The sequence below is a fragment of the Aquarana catesbeiana genome, linkage group LG12, assembly GCF_042186555.1.
Source record: "Aquarana catesbeiana isolate 2022-GZ linkage group LG12, ASM4218655v1, whole genome shotgun sequence".
Classification (NCBI taxonomy): Eukaryota; Metazoa; Chordata; class Amphibia; order Anura; family Ranidae; genus Aquarana; species Aquarana catesbeiana.
Genome location: NC_133335.1, coordinates 110,195,553 through 110,221,181, shown reverse-complemented (window position 1 = coordinate 110,221,181; position 25,629 = coordinate 110,195,553). Strand labels below are relative to the sequence as shown.

General features: G+C 44.2%; 1 long non-coding RNA gene across 1 annotated transcript in view; it reads left to right on the top strand.

Annotated features, from left to right (window-relative positions):
* The first annotated feature begins 2,780 nt into the window (after positions 1-2,780).
* The window catches only part of LOC141114531 (uncharacterized), a 75,253-nt gene continuing 52,404 nt past the window's right edge, over positions 2,781-25,629 (top strand). The window contains exon 1 of the long non-coding RNA XR_012236920.1: positions 2,781-2,878. This is a non-coding gene — a long non-coding RNA (uncharacterized lncRNA). The remainder of the gene's footprint in view (positions 2,879-25,629) is intronic.

Here is a 25,629-nt window from a genome sequence, read left to right as displayed (position 1 = left end):
AAAAGTGGCATCCGTAAACTTGCAAAGAGAAAAGAGTTGGTAATCCGGCCAGCCGATAAAGGTGAGGGGATCGTCATACTCTCAAAAGGAACAATACCACCAGAGGATGACAGAGATGCTCAGCGATGAGGACACCTATACAAGGCTATTAAGTAATCCTATATACAAATGCAGGAAAGCACTGGAACAAAATAGTATGTCTTGGAGTAAAGAAAAATATTCTGAATAAGAAGGAAGCCAAATTTCTAGTCCCAGAGTCGGCTCGTACACCCATCATATATATTCTGCCGAAGATTCACAAAAATAATACTAACCCACGACCGAGACCAATAGTAAACGGTATCGATTCGTTACCATCACGTTTGGGTCAATACATTGACGTATTTTTGCAACCAGCCGTACAACATACACAAGCATATCTGAAGGATACTAAACAGATGCTGCAGATCCTGGAAAATATCCCAAAAGAAGAAGGCCCATGGATTCTGGCGACTGCAGACGTGTCGTCACTATATACCATTATACCACATCACCTGGCATGTGAAGCAGCAAAATGGGGCTTGAAAAAGTATACCAAATTACTCTGTATGCAGAGGAAATTTCTAATCAAGTGCATCGAGTTCAATCTCAAAAACAACTATTTCTGGTACAATGGCAAATACTACCGGCAGCATACTGGAGTTGCAATGGGGGCAAAATTTGCCCCCAGCATAGCTGGATTATTTATGGCCCAATGGGAGGAACTTAGTGTGTTTGAAGACACACCAAGTGAATTAGTATTGTATAAAAGATACATTGATGATATCTTTATCCTCTGGAAAGGTGACACAGAAGGGCTTACTTGTTTCCTGGAGAGACTAAACGCAAACAACAAGAATATCACATTGACCTGGGAAATCAGCGAAAGTAGAGTTACATTTTTAGATCTCGAAATTATCCAAGACACTTCAGGACTTATCTCACAAACGCACTTTAAAAATGTAGACAGAAATAGCTTCCTGCCTATTGAAAGCTGCCACCACAAAAACTGGCTTTTCAACGTACCGAAAGGCCAATTCGTAAGATTAAGAAGAAATTGCATGCAGCTTGACATGTATTTAGACCAAGCTGAGAAACTAGCCCTGAGATTCTCAAATAAAGGCTACGACCGCCAACTCCTAACAAAAGAAATGGAAGAGGTTGCAAGAATGGACCGTAAAGATCTAATTAAAGAGACCAACAAACCAAAACAGCCACTAGGGGGAGCACCTCTGATTTTAGACTTCAGCATACAGCATAAGAAAGTAGAAAGGATTATTAAAGACCACTGGCATATCCTCCGAGCAGACAAACAATTACAAGGAGCTTTACCTACACGACCGCACTTTATTTATAGAAGAGCCCCGACCATTCGCGACAAGGTGGTAAAAAATGTAATTGATCCACCAAAAAGAAATTACACCTTTTTTACCGGGAAAGGATTCTACCCGTGTAAGAGGTGCTTTGCTTGTTTAAAAACCAAAAGACCAAACGAGAGAAAATCCAATTTCACATCAACAAATACTGGAAATACATATAAAATCAATAACTTTATCAGCTGTAATACGGAAGGGGCGGTATATGCCCTGGAATGCAGCTGTGGGCTCCAGTACGTGGGCCGGACAAAAAGACCTTTAAAAGTACGGATAAAAGAACATGTGAAGAACATCCTGAAAGGCTACGATAAGCACAGCGTCTCAAAGCATTTTTTACTATATCACAATAAAGATCCGTCACATTTGAAATTCTGGGGGATTTGAACCCTATATTAGGCATTGGTGGGGGGGACACAAGGTCAGGTCCCTTAGCCAGGCCGAATCCAGATGGATCTTTACCTTGGACACATTTACACCCCGAGGCCTCAACATAGAGTTCGATTTGAACTGCTTCCTGAGTGATTTCTAGATCCTGACGGACATATTCTCGCCTAGGTAGAGTATATTTTACCTATCCCTATATTCCTTCCCCTCCTCCTCCCCTTTTTAAGTCTAGGAACGCATCTAATATACGCATGCGATTCTGACACCTTGCGACCTAATTGCCTTTGGCTCACTCTCTTAACCAGACCAACTGGAGTTTAGAACTTAGTACCATAGCTATACTGTTTTTTATCTGTATAGTGATAGGCTTACTAGCTTTTAGCAAATGGGCATTTTATATTTTATATTTTATTTTTTGTATTATATTTTAATTAAAGAAATACATTCTTTTATGTTTTTATCATGACATTGCATATACATCACTGTACACAATTTTTATTTTTCTATTTTCTTTTACATACATCCTATGTGGAGAACAGCAATAGAATCGTTAAATATGTATTTACTGCACGAGAATACAATGCTCACAGTGGGAGGTGGGAGTTTGTAATAAAGCAATATCCAACCCCCTCCCACTCCATCTGTCACCCACTTGTCCACATCAGATTCTGTGTTTGGATACTAGGCATTTTGGCATTTTGATAAGATTACTTTTTAATGTTCACTGCCCCTTATTGCGGTGTCCCTTCCTATAGGGATTATCGTTGTCCTAAGAGGCAGATAGAGCAGACAATATGCATATACCGCCCATTCGTCCCCTTGTTGTCTACAACCGTCCTTGTATAACCAGTAAAATTGCGGCGCCCATAGAGCCCCAGGAAAATGGCCGCTATGACAAATTTACATTCAACTCCGGGAAAATGGCCGCCGCCAATACACTTAACCTGGTCTATTTAAAGACAGTGAAGCTTGCCTTGTTTTATCCCCTGATGAAGCCACGTGACCCGTGACACCACGCGTAGGGACAGGCACCGCCCACTGTTAGCACTGTACGAGTTCCCCGCTCGTCCGGATACATTGTACCGTTCACTATCTACTGTGTGAGTACCCTGTATGATGTTTTAAAGCTGAATAAAGCCTAACTTTTACCTCAAAATACTACACTATATGGCACTTTATCTCTTCATTTTACCATGGTGTTTCCAACGGATCTGAGGTCTGATTAAATCACAGCACATCACCTAGGACCCCCCTGTATAGGAGACACCAATAGGGTTTGCTGCTCTATGCTGTAACCTCAGTATAGTGAGGTAAGAGGCCATTGCCCACCACTTAAGGATTGCTGCATGGATATAATCCTGTTTTACACTTCACAGTCACCACTCTTCTGAAGTTATGCTATTCAAATCCATTTGTTATTTGCATGTCATGATTGTGTGACACCATCAAAGAAACATTGAAGTTGACTTTTGCTGCACTAAGGCACTTTTATCTGAACTGTATTATTGGAATTTTGAGCACCCCTTGCTGATAGCTGGACACTTATTGCATGATGCACCATTTTTTAGATCACTTTGGCTATCCATTGTAACATTGTATGATTTGTCAATTTCTCTAAGAATAATTTTTTTGTTTTTATGGCACTGAGGTGTCTGGTCACATATTTAAGATACTAATCACGGTTGATTATACTGTATTTATTTCTGGATATATATGCACAGCACTTTATATTGATTTTATATGTATTAGAGGCAATCACTATTTTTTTGGAGATTATTTATTTTGATATTATTACTTGATCACTGGATAGTATATTTCAACACAATTTTACTGCTCAGCCATATCATGTTACACTTTGCAACACATAATTTTTTGGGTTAGGTCCCAATTTTGTATATTTATATTTTTTCTCATTTGGATTATTTGCTTTGGCACCTATTACTTGCCTAGTCACTTAGTGCTACATTTGCCGTCGAGGGCCGAACCATCACCCCTCACTGTAGTGTAGGCAGGAGCTCATACCCAGCACACCCAGCTACTTTATTTGACCTCAGGATTAGCGCAGCACCAACCCCTCAATTTGTTTGGGGTACTGTGTGGGTACAGGCATTAGAGGACTGGAACTACTGACTAACTTCGGAGTCAACCCGTCTGGGGTCTCCTCCTGTGTTAGTCTCCTGCCGAAAGGGGAGAAATGTGACAGACCTAGCCGGGAGAGAGAGTTTTGGAGGGGACTGTATGCTAGCCTCTTGCCGATCAATCGTGGGCCCTGGCATTTGGGGGAACGGTGCTCTTTGTGAGCTGTATGCCTGGGGTCCAGTTGAAGCTACGTAACCCATTTGTTGCGAAACGCGTCGACGTTAACTACATGCAGGGCTGCGGTGTTAAGTGATCCCCGAAGTATCATCAGGCAGCAGAGGAGCGGTGTGGTTGAGACCTACCGCACATAAGGTGATAACGCGAGTGGAGTTGTTAGTAAGCCTACTATAAGCTAATACTGAATGGGAGCACTGTGAAAACTATGAGCGACTAACTGCCAGACGATCACCCGATCCAACTTGTGTATGATCAGTTATACAGCGCAATAGTATAAGTCATGATCTGACCATCGTGACTGAACACTCATTAGCAACTGCTTCACTACCTAAATGTCTAAAGTCGGACAAACATCCCGCTTCCAGTAAGGTGACAGATGAGCGATTAATCGCCAGAAGACCATCCGATCCACCTGTAGACGTTCAGTCATACAGAGCAGCGGGATAAGCGATGATCTGACCATAGTGACTCAACACTCATCAGCAGCTGCTTCACAATCCAAACGCTAATAGCTGGGAAAGGCAAGGAGCTTACTTCACCAGAGCCCATACAAGAAAGGAAGCTGGTAACGTAATAACAAATGTTTGTTTTACTTAATCCACAGTATCCTTTTTCTACTAATATGACTGATATATATAGAAAAACCTTGCATGATCCATGGGCTATGTTAAGCGTTTGAATGATCAGAGGAATGAGAGAATAGTGACACAGCGTCCTTACTATCACTGAATACTATCATTGACCACTCGCAAGCACGCAAGTGCTTATAATGGTTACCTGCCTGATCTGTCTTTAAAATGGGATTTGAATCCAGAGCAATTCCCTATACTCCTATATCATAATCACATCAATAATAATGGAATAGCTCAAAGAGGACTTTCTAACAAATCTCTGAGGACTTCCTACAAATTTAGGCACTTTAGCTTCATTTCTACCTCATTTACCGCCCTAATTACCGCTCCCTGCCCTATAATAAGATCCTAGCCATCCAGCTAATATCAATTAATTCTATCCCTGGGGACCACTTCTGCTTGGCACTCCCGATATAGATTATATAATCGGATTTGATTTGAGAACAATTCAAATAATATTAATAATAATTATAGAGGCAATTAGCCACCGGGACTGTCAGGCAGAAATGGATCACTTCAGGCGCCTGCATTATATGTTATTTGTTGGTTGTTATATGTGAGTATTGTTTGTCTGTATGTTAGACATCTGTAACATTGATACTTTTTAAGGTATCACTTCTTTTATGATGTGTTGTCAGAGGACTTGAGTTAATCAACCTCAATGGAAAGCAACATAATGTTTTTTTAAATGTAATGATTTAGGTGAATATCACCACAATAAAATTTGATACAAAACTTTTTTACATAACTGTGTAGAGTGCCCTTTCTGACCATAAGTAGCTGTCTATTCTATTCTGGGGACATCTGCTCTATAGACCACCCTAGGAATAGATCCCTTTATACATATGTATGCCTGGGGACCCTTGAGGTGGTATTACTGTGGATTCGGGTCCTGGTCCCCCAGGACACACAGACTCTGGGGACCCTGGATTTGCCATATTGGAATAGTGACTGATTCATATCGTTGGGACTCCTACTGTTAAATGCTAATGTCATCAATTCCAGCTACCTGTCTGTTGTCTGCTAAAATGTGTATTGTAAATAAGTCTCTAGTATGGGATCTAAGAGTCATTAGATCCCCATTGTTTGTGTTTAATTAACTCTGCTATTGTGATAATGTTGATTGGATTTTCTGAACTACAAGTCTGGCCTAAAGGTCATGTCTGAGTCATCTAGGCTGTCTAAAGGGATTAGTTAATTAGCCCATGTTAATTAGGTTTCTGGTCACAGGTGTATGTTCAGAGTAATACGAGCCGGAGGTATGCACCTCCACTTTTAGTGTATAAAAGGGCCCGTATTTTCCAATAAAAGAGATTTCCTGGTTGAACTTACATACAGCCTGCCTGGTGTTTGTTCTGAGCTATCACAACTGGGTTAAAATGGCACATAGCTGTAGTTCTAATCCCAGAGCATTGTATGACCGAACCATCAGACGTTGCAATCTGATTCAATAGCTGCAGAGGAGTGTCGGGAGAGTGGAACCGAGCGAGAAAGGGGCTCGATACAGGTACAAACAAATTTCGGCTCTTAACATTAAACAATATAATTCCACTTTTTACAACATGGTAGATCGCGCATTTCACACAGGCGCAATTTCTAAGAACATTTACGAATTCATTAGGACCCCACATCCCAAAGTGGCTACCTTCTACAGTTTACCTAAGATTCATAAGAATTCCATCCCGCTTACTGGTCGTCCCATTGTCTCTGGCAATGGGGCCATATCTGAAAACCTAAGCCGTGTCATAGATGCCCATCTCCAACCCCTCGTCTTGTCATTGCCATCTTTTGTTAGAGATACAATACAGTTTTTACAACTTATTAATGATCTCAGAGTATCAGATAATTCTATCCTTGTCACGGTTGACGTTGAGGCTCTGTACAGCAGCATTCCTCACTCTCTTGGCTACTGTGCAGAGGGCTCTTCAACAACATTCCCAATACGATCCTGCACTGAAGATGTTCATCTTTAGCGGCCTACAATACATATTAAATCATAACCATTTCTGCTTCGACAACTCCCACTACCTCCAGGTACAGGGTGTGGCCATGGGGACCTGTTGCGCCCCCCTTACGCCAACCTGTACCTGGGGGAGTGGGAGCAGTCCCTCCTGGATGACGAGGACCTCGTCTCATACACCAGCCACATATCCAAGTGGCTGAGATATATTGCCGACGTCTTCGTCGTCTGGGAGGGACCAGAGGCCAAATTAATTTAATTTTTCAATCGCATTAACACTAATGATTGGAACTTAAAATTTACAATGACTCATAACCGCAACAGTGTCACATTCTTAGATGTCTCCATTTCAATCACATCAGAAGGAAAGCTATCTAGCACCCTGCCGGGAATACAGTTCTTCACGCGGATGGCTTTCATCCCATACCACTTAAAAATTCTATTCCCTATGGGCAGTACTTGTGCCTTCGCCGCAACTGCTCCAATGATATTCTGTTCAAAAGAGAAGCTGAAGGCCTTCAAAGTCGCTTTCTTGCTAGGGGATATAGTCGATCCTGTCTTAAAAAAGCCTATGATCAAACGATAGGACAATCTACAGCTAAGCTGCTTTTCCAACAAAAACCCCCCACAAGTTCTGATTGTAGCTCCACTTGCATTATTATGCATTATTCGCGACAACATACTGCCATTAAAAACATCCTTAAGCGACATTGGAACACCCTCACGGATGACCCGAGACTCAGAAATTTTGTTTCCAATCAAACAGCCATAACATATAAAAGAGCCACCTCAATAAAGGATAAACTGGTCCAGAGTGAATATAAAAATGAAAACAGGAGATCCAAACCCTGTTCTGTAGTTGGTTCCTTTCCATGCGAGCACTGTTCCTACTGTCTGCTAATCAGAAAGGAAAAGACTTTTCTTCTCCCCAATGGAACAACATTCACACCCACACATTTCGTAAATTGCCAAACGCGTGGAGTGGTTTACTTTATGGAATGTGAGTGTGGTGCTTATTATATAGGGAAAACAAGGCAGGAATTTTGGAAACGCATTTCTCAACACGTGTATAGCATGCAAATAGGGAACCCATATCTCCCAGTAGGAAGACATGTGGTTTCGACACACAATTATAGGGTCCCTAAAGTCACCTTCACGGCCCTTTGTAGGATGCACATTCCGAATAGAGGTGGCAATTGGAATAAGGCTCTGCTACAAAAGGAGCAGAGATGGATATTCCAATTACAGGCCACCTCCCCGCCAGGCCTTAACGAGTCCATCTCATTCATTCCCTTTTTGCAAGGGTTTTCCTCTGGCAAGACATAGTGAGCGAATCTTATGGTGCCTCATTGTTCATATTATACTTTGAAATTTATCCCTGCAAAGGATGTATGCCACCTAAATTCTCACACCTAAGTTGACTTATGACCCTTTATCCTTCCATATGGGGCTATGCAAATTTGGCCATAATGCTCTTCTAACATATAGATATACCATCAATGAATTTGATGTTGTTCCCAAGGATTACAACCATCCTAGTGATAGGCCGGTTAGGGGGACTGAATAATTGATGTCAATTATGCCCCCTACCCAGTATCCTATCCAATTGTTCCTGCCTTGTTTTACCCCACCACTCATCACTTTCACTCGGCCAGGTATATTATTAGCATTACTTATGCGATTTCATATTTTCCAGCATCATTAGTACAACATATAGGAACGTGCATTAGTAGCACAGTATATAGGAATTCGCTATACTCTTTATTATAAATTATCCTGATTCTATAGGGATCCTGTTCTGCATGTAAGCCAGTTCACAGTTTTCTTCCACATGATTCATTTTGTTATGCGTTGCCAGTTTATTAATGTTTTGTACTTTGACGATGGTTTGTATAAATTGGATGTGTGCCATGGCCAGCATATGATATTTTATTTATGGTTTGGTGACAACTTTTATGGACTTCCCCTTTTTTCCCCCTCTCCCTGCTTCACACACCACCTTGTTACTGCCATTGGCTAACCATGTCCTTTTTGGGGGGTAGGACCGCGGTACACATGCCTTCCTGTAAGGGTGGGGAGATGCAAGGGCCCTGCGTCTCCCCAAGCGCCCGGCAGGTGGAAGCACTGGGCTGGGCGCTATCCTTCGCCAGCGGCATTCCGGATCCCTTCCAGACACCATGAACTTGTTCACGCGCGCGTGACGTCATGGCGCCAGCGCGATTGCGGCAGAAGTGACGGTGGATCCGGGAGGATTTCTCCTCCGGAACGCCGGGGGGATCACACACTGAGCGCCGCCATTGCGTCGCTCCCCCCTATGGGGAATGGACAAAGGGGGAGGCGTGCCTGCACCTGTGATACCTTTGGGTTAATTAGCTCCCTTATAAAACACTTTGACGCCATGGGAGATTCAGTGGTACTGCTTGGTCCCACCGGACGCTCCTGTGCTGCCATATGGACTGACTGGTAAGAACACTTATATTTTTTCACTGTCCTCTTGATGTGGAGTTCACATCATGCTTGTGTCACTTCCCCTCAATTTCAACAATCATTTTAATTTTCCTACACTTGTAACATTACAGAAATTTATCTCAATCCTTTTGCCTTTTGATTTAATCGATTGGTCTTCTATCTAAGGTAATGTTTCCCCATGCACCATGTGTTATTCACACTTCACCTTTTTATGGTTTTCATGGATTGTTTCTTTCACGTCTCACCTTTGTTCATTCACTTTTGCCCTCCCTGGCCCTCTGCTGGGCCTCCTTTACACCTTTTACTTTTATGCACCTACACTTCACTGATATTACCCTCTAGGATTCGGACATCTATAGTAGTAGTCGGCCCATACTTTTTCTTTGTTCATGTCATCTGTTTTTGTTGTCTTTGTTCTGTGCTTTCCTTTTCTCTTTCTTTTTCTTCCTTTTCTTCACTTCTTTTTCCCTTGTCACAGAGTATCCCCCACTTGTCTCCACCCCCCCTTTTTTTACACTCCCCTTTTTTCCCCCCTTGTTTTCCCCATTCCCTGTTTCCCCCCCTCCCTTTCTCCCTTCTTTTTCCTTCCCCATTCCGTCCTACCCCTTTCTTTCCTCCCCATACCATTCCTCCCCATTTTTTCTTCACCTCATCTTTTCACGTCTTGTCCCTGGCTTCCTCATATGGACCCACTCTTTTTACGTCTGCTAGCACTCCTAGTTAATTACCCAACAGTAACATAATATACGAGACCTTTTTTCTTTTGCCCTTAGGAAATTCCCTTTGAACTCATTATTTAGTACAATTGTTACTCTGTCGCAGTTGCACAGCATGCCCCTCTTTTCCCCCCCAATCTCTGGGGATACCCAGTGTGTGATTCCTTGTAAGGCTTGCGTCTGCGATACTTGCTCCTCTTAGGACTGGTCTATCTGCTGGGAAATCGGGGACACACAAGAGGGCAAGCCTTCCATATCAGAGTCACCTACAACCATTAAGCACATCATGACTGGTAATGATGTAATATATGGATTTGTTCGTGTATCACTTTTCTCCTTTCTCTTTTTTTTTCTTTTTTCCTTTTTGAAAGATTTTTGACACATGTTTACATTTCTACAGTTGTTATATATCTATCCTCTGAAGAAGACCCATTGGGGTCGAAACGCGTCCGAATTTTACATTTAAGATATTTTTTGAAAAATATTTTTATGACATTGTATCATTGCTGCCTATGGTGTTACCTATTGTGCACTGCCCTTTGTCACTGGTACTGTTTTTTAATATTTTTGTATTTCAGTTCATGTCCTGACTTTTGATGTCAGTAATTAAATACTTTTTGTACTAATAAAAAAACATTTTTTACCTGTTTTGTATTGTGTAACATCACACTACTGGCTGCTAAAAAGCCCCGTTAGGGGGATTCCCGTCTTTCCAAACATAGGGGGTCATTTACTAAGATGAATGCACTGCGCTGGACAGATCCTTAATTCAGCATGTGAACCGGCGCGCACACAGGAGTACCTACCTACAGAATGTTTCCAGCGCGATGGGATCACGCTGGTTCTCGGCGGGGTACATCTCGAGCTTGCTGCAATAGGAAAAACACATCTTCCTATTAAAGTAGCGCAAGAAAAACCGGCATGGGTTCCCCCTCCGGGTGCATGCCAGGCCCTTTGGTCTGGTATGGATTCTAAGGGGAACCCCCTACGCCGAAAAAACGGCCTGGGGGGTCCCCTAAAATCCATAGCAGACCCTTATCTGAGCACGCAGCCCAGCCGGTTAGGAAAGGGGGTGGGGATGAGCGAGCGCTCCCCCCCCCGAATCGTACCAGGCCACATGCCCTCAACATGGGGGATGGGTACTTTGGGGAAGGAGGGCGCGCTGCAGGCCCCCCCACCCCTAAGCACCTTGTCCCCATGTTGATGAGGACAGGGGCCTCTTCCCGACAACCCTGGCCATTGGTTGTTGGGGTCTGCGGGCGGGGGGCTTATCAGAATCCGGGAGCCCCCTTTAATAAGGGGGCCCCCAGATCCCAGCCCCCCACCCTACGTGAATGAGTATGAGGTACATGGTACCCCTACCCATTCACCTGGGGGAGAAAAGTGTCAAGAAAAAAAAACACACTACACAGGTTTTTAAAGTAATTTATTAGGCAGCTCCGGGGGTCTTCTTCCGAACTCTCTGGTTCTTCTCCGCGCTGTCCGGCCTCTTCTCCCGGTGTCCGGTATCTTCTACCGGCCTCCCCCGCTATCTTCTTCCAGCTCTTTTGCTAGTGGGGGTCCTGTGGGGGTCCTGTCTTCTGCCGCTGTCCGGTTCTTCTCCAGTATCTTCTGCCGGCCTCCCCCGCTATCTTCTTACAGCTCTTTTGCTAGCGGGGGCCCGGTCTTCTGCTGCTGTCCGGATCTTCTGTCACTGTCCGGTTCTTCTCAGGTATCTTCTGCCGGATCCCTCGCTATCTTCTTCCAAGCTCTTTTGCTAGTGGGGGCCCGGTCTTCTTCTTCGACGTCGTCGTCGTCTTCTCCCCTCTTCTCTTCTTCTGATGTTGACAAGACACTCTCTCCACCTGTAATGCCGGCTGTGAGGTGTGCGGCGACTTATATAGGCATGGGGCATGGTCACCGTGTGATGACACCGGGTGACCCCGCCTCTTATGACGGCATAGTCCCGGGGCATGATGGGACTATGCCATCATAAGAGGCCCTGCTAGCGGCCAAAAAGGGGTTAAATACACCCGCAAAATGCTGCTGGAGCGGCATTTTGCCGGCAGTATCACAGCACTGCCCCATTGATTTCAATGGGGAGGACCGGTGAGTTCACCGCTCCAAAGAAGCTGCTGGCAGGACTTTTTGTGACGCCATGCCAGCGCACCGCTCCAGTGTGAAAGCCCTCACTGGAGTGAATGGAGCAGCTTCTTTAGAGCATGTTTCAGATGCTATTTTTAGCGCTGTAGCGCCTAAAAACACCCCAGTGTGAAAGGGGCCTAAAAAAAAAAAAAGGCCTGCTAGCAGCACCTTTGGAGCGGTGTATAAACCGCTCCTGCCCATTGAAATAAAAGGGACAGCGCAGCTATACCGCCGGCAAAACGCTGCTGCAATGGCGTTTTGCAGGCATATTTATATAAACCCCTTTTTGGGCCCCAGCGGGGGGTTAAAACCACTAGCAGCCGAATACCGCCGGTAAAGGGGCGATAAAAATAGCGCCGTTTTACCGCTGCCGCCCGCACCACCCCAGTGTGAAAGGGGCCTAAGGTCCCTTTCACACGGACGGACCTTTTAGGTCCGACTCGGACCTGCGGACCTGAACGGACACTCCATAGACCTCTATGGAGGGTCGGATGTCAATGGTGACATGTCCACTCCAATACGAAAAAGGAACACCTATTTTACCATCCGTCTGCGGATCGGATCGGGTGACGATCCGATCCCCCATAGAGGAGAGCGGCACTCTGACAGGTCCGTCCCTGCACAGTGTGCAGAGACAGACCTGTCATCTGCCTGCTCAGCGGGGATCCATGGAGCGATCCCCCGCTGAGCAGAGCGGGCTCCGTACACGGACACATCCGTGTGAAAGAACCCTAAGGCCAACGCCCTTTGTACAAAAATCCACGGGAAAGTTTGTACAAAGTCCCATCACGTGTATGAGGCTTAAACACCAGAAATTCAACTTTTCATATCTTTAAAGGTCACCATACACTGGCCAATCAGTTAGAGCTTCCATAAATTAGATTTAGTGCAAGAGCCCGTTTGGTTTTCTACAATTAGAAGTAATTCTTATGCCCCGTACACACGGTCGGACATTGATCGGACATTCTGACAACAAAATCCTAGGATTTTTTCCGACGGATGTTGGCTCAAACTTGTTTTGCGTACACACGGTCGCACAAAGTTGTTGGCATTTCCGATCGCCAACAACACGGTGACGTCAACCATGTACGACAAGACTAGAAAAGGCCAGTTCAGAACCAAGCGCGTCACCCTTTGGGCTCCTTTTGCTAATCTCGTGTTAGTAAAAGTTTGGTGAGAGACGATTCGCGCTTTTTCAGACTCGTGGCTTTCAGATCGTTTTCTGTGGTTCAGTTTGTGCTTGTGGGTTTGTATCTGCTCTTCAGTGCGTGCAAGCAAGTTCTGCGTGACTTTAATTAGTCATTGTGTTCTTGTTCGTTCGTTACTGTTTTTCAGGTCGCTTTTCACAGGCCTTGCTGTTCTTCAGTGCGTTCTGTTACTTCGTTCTGAGCAGCCGACCGTTTTCTAGCCATGTTGCGTATACGTACTCCTCGTAGAGTTCGTGCTGTGCGGGGGCTTGGTGTTGGGGTCCTGACCTTGACACAAGTCCAGTCCATGAACAGGGTGGGGAGGAGCTCATGGACCAAGAATTGGTTGCTTCAGCATGACCAGTTCTCTCATATGCCTTTGCTCCATGAGATCCGTGAGAATAATCCTGATGATTTCAGGAACTTTCTCAGGATGACGGCCCCCGGTTGGTCGCTACCCTTTGGTACTTGGCGACAGGGAGAAGCCTGCAGGACTTGAAGTTCTCAACAGGCATCTCCCCCCAGGCTCTGTGTATCACTATCCCGGAGACCTGTTCTGCCATCATCCAGGTCCTGCAGAAGGCGTATATGAAGGTAAGATTTTTATCCTTTAATATCACATTTTATTGTATATAATGTTTGCTAATGTAATGTATTTCTCTCCTCATTCCCTAATTACCATGATTGTAATATGCTGTGAATGTCCCCTTTGTCCTCATGCATGCTGGATTTTTCTGTAATTATTTTTTTTGTCCTTCATACATATTTGCCTTCACTAACCTCCCCAGCATGCTCTCCTGCCCCTATATTCACCTCATGTAGTCACTTAACAATGTATTTTATCAGCTCCATAGTAGTGCTTTACCCCAAACACCCCCTAAAATGTTTTTAAATGTAATTTGTGCTTAAAATTCAGGCAGAGTGCCAGAGGCATTTTTTTTGTGGTGTCCCCAAATCATTTTTATTAACCCTCCCTCCCCCCAACTGCTAAGTCAGCTGATCCCAATTCTCTATCTATCCTCAATCATCTATCTGCTGACTTTGCCAAACCCATACACACTATACCCATCTCTTTTGTGGTCAGATGTATGGATGAATTACCCAAAGCATGTAGTGCAAGGGCCTGCCTGTATACTTTCAAATGGTACTGTTGAAAGTTTTTGTATCCTATTATTATCTTGATAGGTAATAGCAGAATGTCCAAATGTGCTCAAATGTGTACAGTGTGTGTTTATATCTTTTTATTATGACACTTCTTACCTGTCCAGTGGGCTGCCAATAGTGTAACTAAGGAGGGGCTGTTCCAAGTAATACCCTGTATTTAGGCATTCATCTCTCAATGAAGTGGAGAGGGTTACCTGTCCAAGATCCCCCCCTATAATGTTAGAAATGGCCCATGAGAGGGGGGGAGGGGGAATATGATAGGTGTACCTTATACTTTGGTGTTGTAAAATTCCCCTTAATAAATGTTATCTGGATGTTGGCCAAGAATGTTTGTGTCTAATCTGCTTGCCATGTTTATGTGCAAAAATACTAATTTTTTTTGTTTTCCTCAACAGTTTCCTTCCACGTCACAGGAATGGCAGACTGTGGCCTCCCACTTTGCCCAGCGGTGGGACTTTCCTAACTGCGGAGGGGCAATTGATGGGAAACACGTCCACATCGTCCCACCACCCAACTCGGGGTCGTACTATTATAATTACAAGGGGTTCAATAGTATTGTGAGGTTGGCGGTGGTGTCAGCTAATTACAACTTCTTGTATGTGGACGTGGGGAAGAATGGCCGGATGTCCGATGGTGGAGTCATTGCCCAGATGGAGTTTTACAGGCATCTCCAGAATGGCAGCTTGGACTTGCCACCTCCAGAAGACAATGTGGAAGGACTCCCATTCGTCTTCGTTGCGGATGAAGCTTTTGCACTGGGGGACCATCTTATGCGGCCATTCCCAATGAGGACCCTCACCCCGGAACAGAGGGTTTTTAATTACCAGCTGGCCAGAGCCAGAAGAGTGGTGGAGAACACATTTGGAATCCTGGCCAGCCGGTTCCGCCTATTTCTGACACCCATCCATATGGCGGAGTATAAACTTAATCATATAATCCTGGCGTGCTGTGTTCTACATAACTTTTTACACCAACATGCAGCCAACTATGCTGGCTCAGTTGGGCCTGAGGCCGGAATGATACATGAAACCACACTGATGGCGCTTGAAAGTGGCTGTCCTGGCTTGCCCTCCCTGAGTGCCCGTGATGTCCGGTTAAGATACCTTGAGTTCTTTGCAGGTAGGGGGGCCATTAATATGCCAGCAAATTTGTGAAGCCTTTATCAAATAAAAAGCAAATCTTTGTTGACATTTACTGCTTGTGTTTGTTTTAGCTGACAGAAATGTGGTGAGTCCAGAAAATGGCGTGATTGTGTAACTTTATACAAAGTACTGTTGGGTGTTATTTACTAAAGGCAAAGACACTTTGCACTACAAGTGCACTTGAAACTGCACTGAAACTGCACTTGTAGTGCAAAGAGGATTTGCCCTTAGCAAATAACCCCCATTTTCACAGAAAGCAGCAATTACATCACCACAAATGTGTTGTAGCGTTGAGACAATAATCCACACATTCTTGATTCACAATTTTTTTAATACCTGCACAATCACATGTGCATTTAGAAAAGGTTTTTCAAACAAACCAACATGTTTGTTGTATAACAATTTTTGGGGTAGCATTATAAAAAATAGAAATGTCCATTTAAGTTAAAACAGGCATGTGTAAAACCAACAAGAAAGACACAAATCTTGAACTTACAAAGTTCACATTCGGTAGATCTTGAAGCCAATATCAGACATGAACTGTGTTTGCTATTGCGTTCAGATGGGGTGAATTCTCCCCAGGAAAAGCCAAATTTGGAAGATGCACACAAATTTACCAATATCAACATGTGCTAGCTGCCATCACGGGGGATCAAGGGACGTGTTTTGGGGGAGCAACCCCTTCTTCTCAGCTACTTTATTATTGAGGAAGGGGTTGCACCCCAAAACGCATCCATTGATCTCCCGTGATGGCAGATAGCCCATGTTGGCACACTGTGTGCATCCTCTAAATTTTGGCTTTTTGAAAAATCGCTAAAAGATTTTTAACATTGTAGCACACAAAAAAACAAAAGGATTTGGAGGGGTTTTAAACTCGCCCCAAAACATCAATGATGTTTTTATTTTTTTGAATAACATCATTGATGTTTTTCTTGAGGTTTTCCAATTGTAAATTACACCCCATGATCTCCCCAATCAGGATCTGAGCACTTTCTGATGTGAAAGGATCTGGATCCACAACATCACGATCACCTAAAAAGAGAGAAACCCAAAAAAAAAAAAAAGGTATGAAAAATATGCCGGCATCCATCTCTTACCTGAGCCTGTGGTCGCAGACACTCACCTGTTGTGGTGACAATTTTCACCACATCTTCTTCCTCCTGCCCTTCTTGTGTTGGGTGGATTTCCCCTTCTTCCAGAGGTGGGGGGTCTGTGGTCTCCTCGGATGAGGGGTGTCCTCCGATTCTTTTCTCACCTATGTAAAACAAAAATGGTATAATTAGCACACAGATATTTGATGGCAGAACTATAAATATGAAACATTGCTTGGAAGTGGGGTACAATTGTCTATTTTGGCCGAGTTCCAAAATGGAGCATTTTCAGTGTCCTTTGTCAAGCTTCAATACTTTACCTGTCTTGTACAAGCTTCACAGATGGAAACCCCCCTATAGTATACATTGGAGCACCTGTGTGGCCCCCTAATAAAAAGGGTGTTCTTGTGTCCCACACTAGTGCTCCAGCGTCCAGATGTGAAAACAGCTGCACAGTGTCCTCTCCTTACACAGAATCTAGTTTGCATTTCATTCTAGTAACAAAGCCATCTACACAACCAAATTAGTTTCATACAAGTAGGGCGTAAAAATTGTGGCCAAATGCATATGGCCAAAACAAGGGTGTTTTATAGGCCGAAAGAAAAATGTTTGATACGAACGAATAATGTGCCCATGAACATGAAAGTTACCATTTAAAAATGTCCACTTGTAAGAAAAGCACATGGAGCAGCACGAACGTAATAAAAGAATAGGAACACGGGACAACTACTTACTTTTTTGCAGCACTCTCTGGATCTTTCTGTACTGCTCAAGTTCTCTTAATTTTAGGGCCGACCACCGTTTCCTGAGCTGATCTTTCGATCGTCGTACCCCAAAATGCCAGTGCAGACTCCTGACCACTTTCGCCATGATCTTGGCCTTTCTGACATTGTGGTTGGGGTAAGGTCCATACTTCCCATCATAGTCGGCCTTCTTCAGGATGTCCACCATCTCCAACATCTCCACAAAGGACATATTTGAGACCTTAAATCGTCTCCTTCTGGATCGGGACGTTTCCGGCTCCGGCCTTTCCTCCTCCTCCTCGTTGCTATAATTAGCACACACCTGCTGTGTATCCGCCATGTGCTCTTCCCCCACTGCGCCGAACGAAAAGGGGCGGGGAATAGACTAGAAAGAATGTCAGGGGTGGGCGGAGTTACACGCATGCGCAGTGTGTATAAAGCGTAACACGCGTGCGTATTACGTCCGATCTGTGAGCGGAGGAAGGAGCATCAGAGGCGCCGATCGTGATAACGAAGGTAAGATCTAAACTTGGGCCTATACTGCTTCGAATTGAAACCTATATTGTAACAAGATTAGGAGAGTTTAGCCTGACCTTAGGGTTTTTCTTGTGTTGTGTCTTGCAGAGAAAATGGATGGCTTCAATGACCACAACTTCCTCCCCCTGTTCATAGACAAATACAGGGAGCTGCCCTGTCTGTGGCAGGTGAGACATCCCTTTTATAATCATAAACAAAAGAGGCAGGCAGCGCTGGAGAAACTGCTGGAGTTGGTGAAGCCGGTGGTCCCCACAGCAACCATCCCCTATTTAAAATACAAAATTGGTGGCCTGAGGAGCACTTATCTTAGGGAGCGCAAGAAGGTCACGGATTCCCAGAGGTCCGGAGCTGCAGCAGATGACGTTTATGTCCCCAGGCTGTGGTACTTTGAGAGACTGCGATTTCGGTCAGACCAGACTGAAGTCAGGGAATCCCTCTCCTCTCTTCCTTCCAGTTTTCCTTCCACCCCAGCTGAGGCTTCCGATGTCCAACCTGGGCCTTCCAGCCAGGAAGAAGTGGAGGAGCCCAGCTGGAGTCAGGTATAGCATTCTTCTACAGATTTCTGGTCAATAAATAAATGATCTTTACTAGATGTCATTATTGATTACTAATTGCTGATTGAAAAAAGTGTTTTACATATCAATAGACAGTAGTGGGCACCCAAAATTGGGACAAGAATGAAAAATGCTGGGCTCAGAATGATAGTCTGTTATATTTGTTAACATTCAATTTGCAACAGTCAGGAGGTGAAAATTGTGTGTGATTGATGACTAAAAAACTAAAACTAGGTCCCTTTTTCATACACAGGAAGACCTCAGCCAGGAGGAGGTTGTGGAATGTGGCAGCCAGGAGGAGGTTGTGGAATGTGGCAGCCAGGAGGAGGCGGGGATTAGTGGCAGCCAGGAGGAGGCGGGGCTAAGTGGCAGCCAGGAGAAGCCTGGGACCAGTTGCAGCCTGACTGAATCGCAGGTTCCTCCCCTCCGCCTTCCATACAAAAGGGCGAGGAAGGCGACTCACATGCAGGATTCAGCGCTCAGGCTAGTTCAGGAGGCTTCTGCGTTCCTGGGAGCCTTACCCACTCCTGAAGAGGATTTGTCTGCATGGCTGCCACAAAACTGCAGGGCATGCAGGAGGGTCAATGCAAACTATGTGAGGACCTGCTTTATAAAGTCCTAAGTAAGGGGGTGAGTGGGGAACTAACACCCAAGACCGACGTGATTGAGTTGGACCATCCTCCTCCTCCTGCTGCCACAGCTCCACCACCAGAGCTACAGCGTGGAAGGAGGTGTGGAAAGAAGACCAGAGAGTGATGGCCCTGTGATGGCCCTGGGTTCAGTCTGGTCTGACAAAAGATGCAGTCTCTTGTATGACCACAGCCTGGGGACACAGATGTCATCTGCTGCTTTCCGGATCTCTGGGACTTCTGGACCAGACTGCACTCCCTTTTATATGGACTCCTCAGGCCACCAATTTTGATTGAAAATAGTTGATGTGGGCCCTGGGGGTCCAAGGCTTCACCCATTTCTGCTGTTTCTCCAGCTTTGCCTCTCTCTTTGTTTAGTTGTGAGCCCTTAATAAATGATTTTTTGGGAAAATTATACTCCCCTATGTGTGTTTTCATTCAAAAAGGACAGTTTGTTTGTGAGGATTCAGGTACATTTCTAAAATACAATGTGAAATTAACAAGGGACAACAACACCAAACAATCTCCTACAGATTAAATATAACAACATATCAATGGTGTTGTGGTAACTTGACACAAAAAACACACACAAAAATATTCTGGAGTAAAAATAAAAATACAATAAAACAAAAATCAGCCTTGAAAAAAATACAAACCAAAAATAACTAATCTGCCTTAAAACCAAAAAAAACAAAAACAAAAAAAAACAACACCAAAATAATGTTGTCAGATGTGACAAATCAAAATATATTGAGGGAATCCCAATAAATAATAAAGAAATAAGTTTGTGAGAAGTCTGTGTGAATATGAGCAGCAAAACTACTTAATTCTTCTGACATTATAAAGAAGAAGAGAGTGCGCTGTATTAAACCATTTTTTACATTGCACTGTGACGAAAGTGCTGTATCCATTGTGAACGCTAAGTTTACCAGACCGAGCTGTTCCGTGTCGGAATTTCTTCTGAGCATGCGTGGTACTTTGTGCGTCGGAACAGGCCACACACGGTCGGAATTGACGCGATCGGATTTTGTTGTCAGAAAATTTTATAACCTGCTCTCAAACTGTGTCGGAAAATCCGATGGAAAATGTCCGATGGAGCCCACACACGGTCGGAATTTCCGACAACACGCTCCGATCTGACATTTTCCATCCGAAAATCCGACCGTGTGTACGGGGCATTACAGTGCATCTTCCTATTACCGCTTTAGCCTAATGCTCTCTTTCCACTATTTCAACCCCAAAGTTGCTTGATTTACAATGTGCTTTTTCAGCTTGTTTTCCACTATTGCAACTTGTCATGCCACTAGGGACTGAAAAGTTGCATCACAGTTCTACCCGATGATTTACAATGAGTACCGTTCATATGTCTGCGACTTCAAGTCGCAGCAACCTCAAAGTAGTTCCTGCACTACTTTGGTCCCACTTTGATGTGACTTGAGGTCCATAGACCTCAAAAATACACAGGCATTGCTTCAAATTTTGGCAAAAAGTTGAGGGAAAATCGCAGCAAAAAACACGCAACTTTGGGCTTGCAATAGTGGAAACCAAGCCTTAATGCCATGTCATGCGACTAGTTCAAAACATCGGAGAAAAAGTCGCACTGAAGTTGGAACAAAGTAGTGCAAGAACTTTTTTTTTTGGAGTTTCACCAATTAGAGCCGGGGAACATTGAAATACATGTGTTTTGACTTGTGCTGAGACTTCACATGTGTCAAGTCGCACAATAACTTGCAGTAGTGGAAAGAGAGCCTAAGGCAACTTGGGACTGAAAATGAGTACCGTTCATATGTGTACGACTTGGGCTTACACCCATGCCGTATACACAGCAGGCACACATCTTTATTACAGAAATCCATATTTGGCATGGAAATTAACCACTTGCTTACTGGGCACTTAAACCCGCTGCTGTGCAGACCAATTTTCAGCGCTGATGCACTTTGAATGACAATTGCCTGGTCATTAGGGGTGAGCCGAACACCCCCCAGTTTGGTTCGCACCAGAACCTGCGAACGGACCGAAAATTCGCATGAACGTTAGAACCCCATTGACGTCTATGGGACTCGAACGTTCGAAATCAAAAGTGCTCATTTTAAAGGCTAATTTTCATGGTATTGTCCTAAAAAGGGTTTGGGGACCCGGGTCCTGCCCCAGGGGACATGTATCAATGCAAAAAAACTTTTAAAAATGTCCGTTTTTTTGGGAGCAGTGCTTTTAATGATGCTTAAAGTAAAAAAAAAAAAAAGGGAAATATTCCTTTAAATATCGTACCTGGGGGGTGTCTATCGTATGCCTGTAAAGTAGAGCGTGTTTCCCGTGGTTAGAACAGTCCCTGCACAAAATGACATTTTTAAAGGAAAAAAAGTCATTTAAAACTGCTTACGGCTTTAATGTAATGTCGTGTCCTGGCAAAATGGATGAAAATCAGTGAGACAAACGGCATGGGTACCCCCAAGTCCATTACCAGGCCCTTTGGGTCTTGTATGGATATTAAGGGGAACCCCGCACCCAAATTAAAAAAGGAAAGGTGTGGGGCCCCCAGGCCCTATATACCCTGAACAGCAGTATACAGGCAGTGCAAACAAGACATGGACTGTAGGTTTGTTGTTAAGTAGAATCTGTTTGTAATTTTGAACTGGTACATTTTCAAAGTGTAGCTCCAGCCAAAAAATCTGTTTTTAAGCTTTTTGGAAAACATAGGGAAGGGTTATCACCCCTGTGACATTTGATTTGCTGTCTGTGCTCCTCTTCAGAAGATTTCACCTCACTTTTTGTCTCAATGACAAATGTTTTTTGAAAATTTGGGAGTTTTAGTGAAACAAGGATTGGTGATAAAACATCAGTGTAAAGGAGAAAAGTTTTTCCCATATTAACTCTTATAGGAGAAAATTTCCCTTCCTATGGGGTAGATTTCATCTCACTTCCTGTTGTCTCCTTCCGTTTGCAAGTAGGAGTCGTTTGTAAGTTGGATGTTTGAAAGTAGGGGCCTGCCCTATATATAATTTGGGCCTTAGGTGGTTGTTGTGGCCACAACACTGTAAGCCCTCACAGGGCCCTGCTGTGAAAATATTAGATCAAGAATTGTAATTACATGCCCCTGTTGAACAGGGTCAGAAAAATTGGGCCTTTGGTGATGGTGGTGGTGGTGCTGGTGCCACAACACTGTAAATCCTCACAGTTACTCTTGGTGGGCGCAGAAATGTGCCCTGCTGTGAATTATTAGATCAAGAATTGTAATTGGTGCTCAGTTTGAAGCTGTGGAGCTTGGTGACTCAGTCTGAGCGTGCTCAGTTTGAAGCTGTGGAGCTTGGTGTAAGTGGAGCTGGATTAAGTGGGAGTTAAAAACAAGAGTTTAAAACAGGAGGTTATAACAGGGGTCATAGTACCTGTGTAGTGTGAGTATCTGAGTGTTGTCTGAGTAGTGTGTGTGGATCGTTAGTACTTGTGTATTGTGTACCTGTGTATTGTCTTGTCGTGTACCTGTGTATTGTCTTGAGTATTAGTGCCAGGAAGCTAGTTGTTAGGTAATTTGGACAGGGTAAAATCCCCAAATCCTCACTAAATTTAATAGGTACGATGCCCGGCGGGTGTGGAGAGGCGACTCTTTGTACATCTTGCCGCGTGTATGCGTTCCTTGATCATCCGATCGAGGGCGAATACTGCTGTGCAAAATGTAAGCACATTGTTTCCCTGGAAGCCCAGGTTCTGAATCTGGGGAAGCAACTGTCAGCACTGAGAAGTCCCTCCATACTAAAGGTGAGCCAGGAACGTACACGGCAGGTGCCGGCAGGGGCCAGCACAGAGGCGGGTGGAGACAAAGAGGTGCAGGCACTAGCAAAGAGTAGATGGGTGACAGTCAGGAGGGGTAGAGGGGGAAGTGCCAGGGAGGCCGATCCAGGACTGGAGCATCCCAATAAGTACGCTCCATTGAGTGACATTGGTGTAACCAGTCAGGGACCAGCACTGCTGGAGATGAGGGACTCTCCTAGCTGCCAGGGGAAGAACTCCTCCAGTGAGAGTGGGGGGGCAGCAAAGGGAAAGGAAAGACAGATTCTGGTGGTAGGGGACTCAATTCTTAGAAGGACAGAGAGGGCAATCTGTAACCAAGACCTGAAGCGCCGAACAGTATGTTGTCTACCGGACGCTCGGGTTCGGCACATCACGGATCTTGTGGACAGATTACTGGGAGGGGCTGGGGAAGACCCGGCTGTCATGGTGCACGTTGGCACCAATGACAAAGTCAGAGGCAGATGGAGTGTCCTAAAGAAAGATTTTAGGGACTTAGGAGCTAAATTGAGGAAAAGGACCTCCAAGGTAGTGTTCTCAGGAATACTACCGGTACATCGAGCCACACCAGAGAGGCAGAGGGAGATTAGGGAAGTAAACAAGTGGCTGAAGAGCTGGTGTAGTAAGGAGGGGTTTGGGTTCCTGGAGGACTGGGCCGACTTCTCAGTCGGTAACCGGTACTATAGAAGGGACGGACTGCACCTAAATGAGGAGGGTGCAGATCTGCTGGGAATGAAGATGGCCAAAAAGTTAGAGGGGTTTTTAAACTAGGCGATGGGGGGGGGATCCAGAGACAGTGATAGCCAGCGCGGAAGATATTCCAGAGGGTAGTATTGGGGGCATTAGTGGTAGGTTAACCAAAGCACAAAAACACAAGGTGAGTATAGTAGCAAGTCCAAGTTGCAATCTTGAAACACCCAATATGAGGACAATATGAGACCGGTCTAAACTATGTGGCATGTTCACCAATGCCAGGAGCCTGGCGGACAAGATGGGTGAACTAGAGATACTGTTGTACAAGGAGGATTTGGATTTTGTGGGAATTTCAGAGACCTGGTTCAACAGCTCTCATGATTGGCTGGCAAACATTCAAGGGTATACCCTATACCGCAAGGATAGAGAGGGTAAAAAAGGGGGACGGGTATGCCTATATATCAAGAATAATGTACAAGTGAATGTGAGAGATGACATCACTGAGGGGGCTAGGGAGGAGGTGGAATCTTTACGGGTAGAGCTCCAAAGGGATGAAGCTAAGGGGAAAATAATACTGGGAGTATGCTATAGGTCCCCTAACCTGAGGGAGGAAGTGGAGACGGATCTCCTATCACAAATTGGATTAGCAGCAAGGATGGGAAGTGTTATCATAATGGGGGATTTTAATTATCCAGACATAGACTGGGCGGAGGGAACCGCGCATTCATTTAAGGCTCGCCAGTTCATTAGTGTCTTGCAGGACAATTTTATGGGTCAGATGGTAGACGCACCAACTAGAAATAAAACATTACTAGATCTACTGATTACCAACAATACAGACCTGATAACAGATGTGGAAATACGGGGCAATTTAGGTAACAGCGATCACAGGTCAATTAGTTTCAGTATAAATCACACAAATAGGAGACATGAAGGGAACACAAAGACACTGAATTTCAAAAGAGCCAACTTCCCTAAACTACAAACTTTGCTAAAAGGCATAAATTGGGATAAAATATTAGGAACAAAGAATACGGAGGAGAGATGGGTTTGCTTTAAGAGCATATTAAATAAGGGCATTAGCCAATGTATTCCATTGGGTAATAAATTTAAAAGAGCGAACAAACATCCTGGATGGCTTAACTCCAATGTAAAAATGCATATAAAAGCAAAGGAGAAGGCCTTCAAAAAATACAAGGTTGAGGGATCATCCACAGCATTCAGAATTTATAAAGAATGCAATAAGAAATGTAAGGGTGCAATTAGGATGGCTAAGATAGAACATGAAAGACACATAGCGGAGGAGAGCAAAAAAAATCCCAAGAAATTCTTTAAGTATGTAAACAGTAAAAAAGGGAGGACAGACCATATTGGCCCCATAAAGAATGAGGAAGGACATCTGGTTACAAAGGATGGGGAGATGGCAAAGGTATTGAATTTATTCTTCTCCTCAGGCTTCACAAGTGAATCGGGGGGCTTCAGTAACCAAAACTGCAGTGTTTATCCTCATGACACAACACAGGAAGCACCTACATGGTTAACAGAGGACGGAATTAAAATTAGACTTGAGAAACTTAACATTAATAAATCACCGGGACCAGATGGCTTGCATCTGAGGGTACTTAGGGAACTCAGTCAGGTTACATAGTTACATAGTTAGTCAGGTTGAAAAAAGACACAAGTCCATCCAGTCCAACCACAAAAAAAAAAAAAAAAAAAAAAAAAAAAAAACGTACAATCCAATATACCCAATACTATACCCACAGTTGATCCAGAGGAAGGCAAAAAACCCCAGCAGAGCATGCTCCAATTTGCTACAGCAGGGGAAAAAATTCCTTCCTGATCCCAGAGAGGCAATCGGATTTTCCCTGGATCAACTTTACCTATAAATGTCAGTACCCAGTTATATTATGTACATTTAGGAAAGTATCCAGGCCTTTCTTAAAGCAATCTACTGAGCTGGCCAGAACCACCTCTGGAGGGAGTCTATTCCACATTTTCACAGCTCTTACTGTGAAGAAACCTTTCCGTATTTGGAGATGAAATCTCTTTTCCTCCAGTCGTAAAGAGTGCCCCCTTGTCCTCTGTGTTGACCGTAAAGTGAATAACTC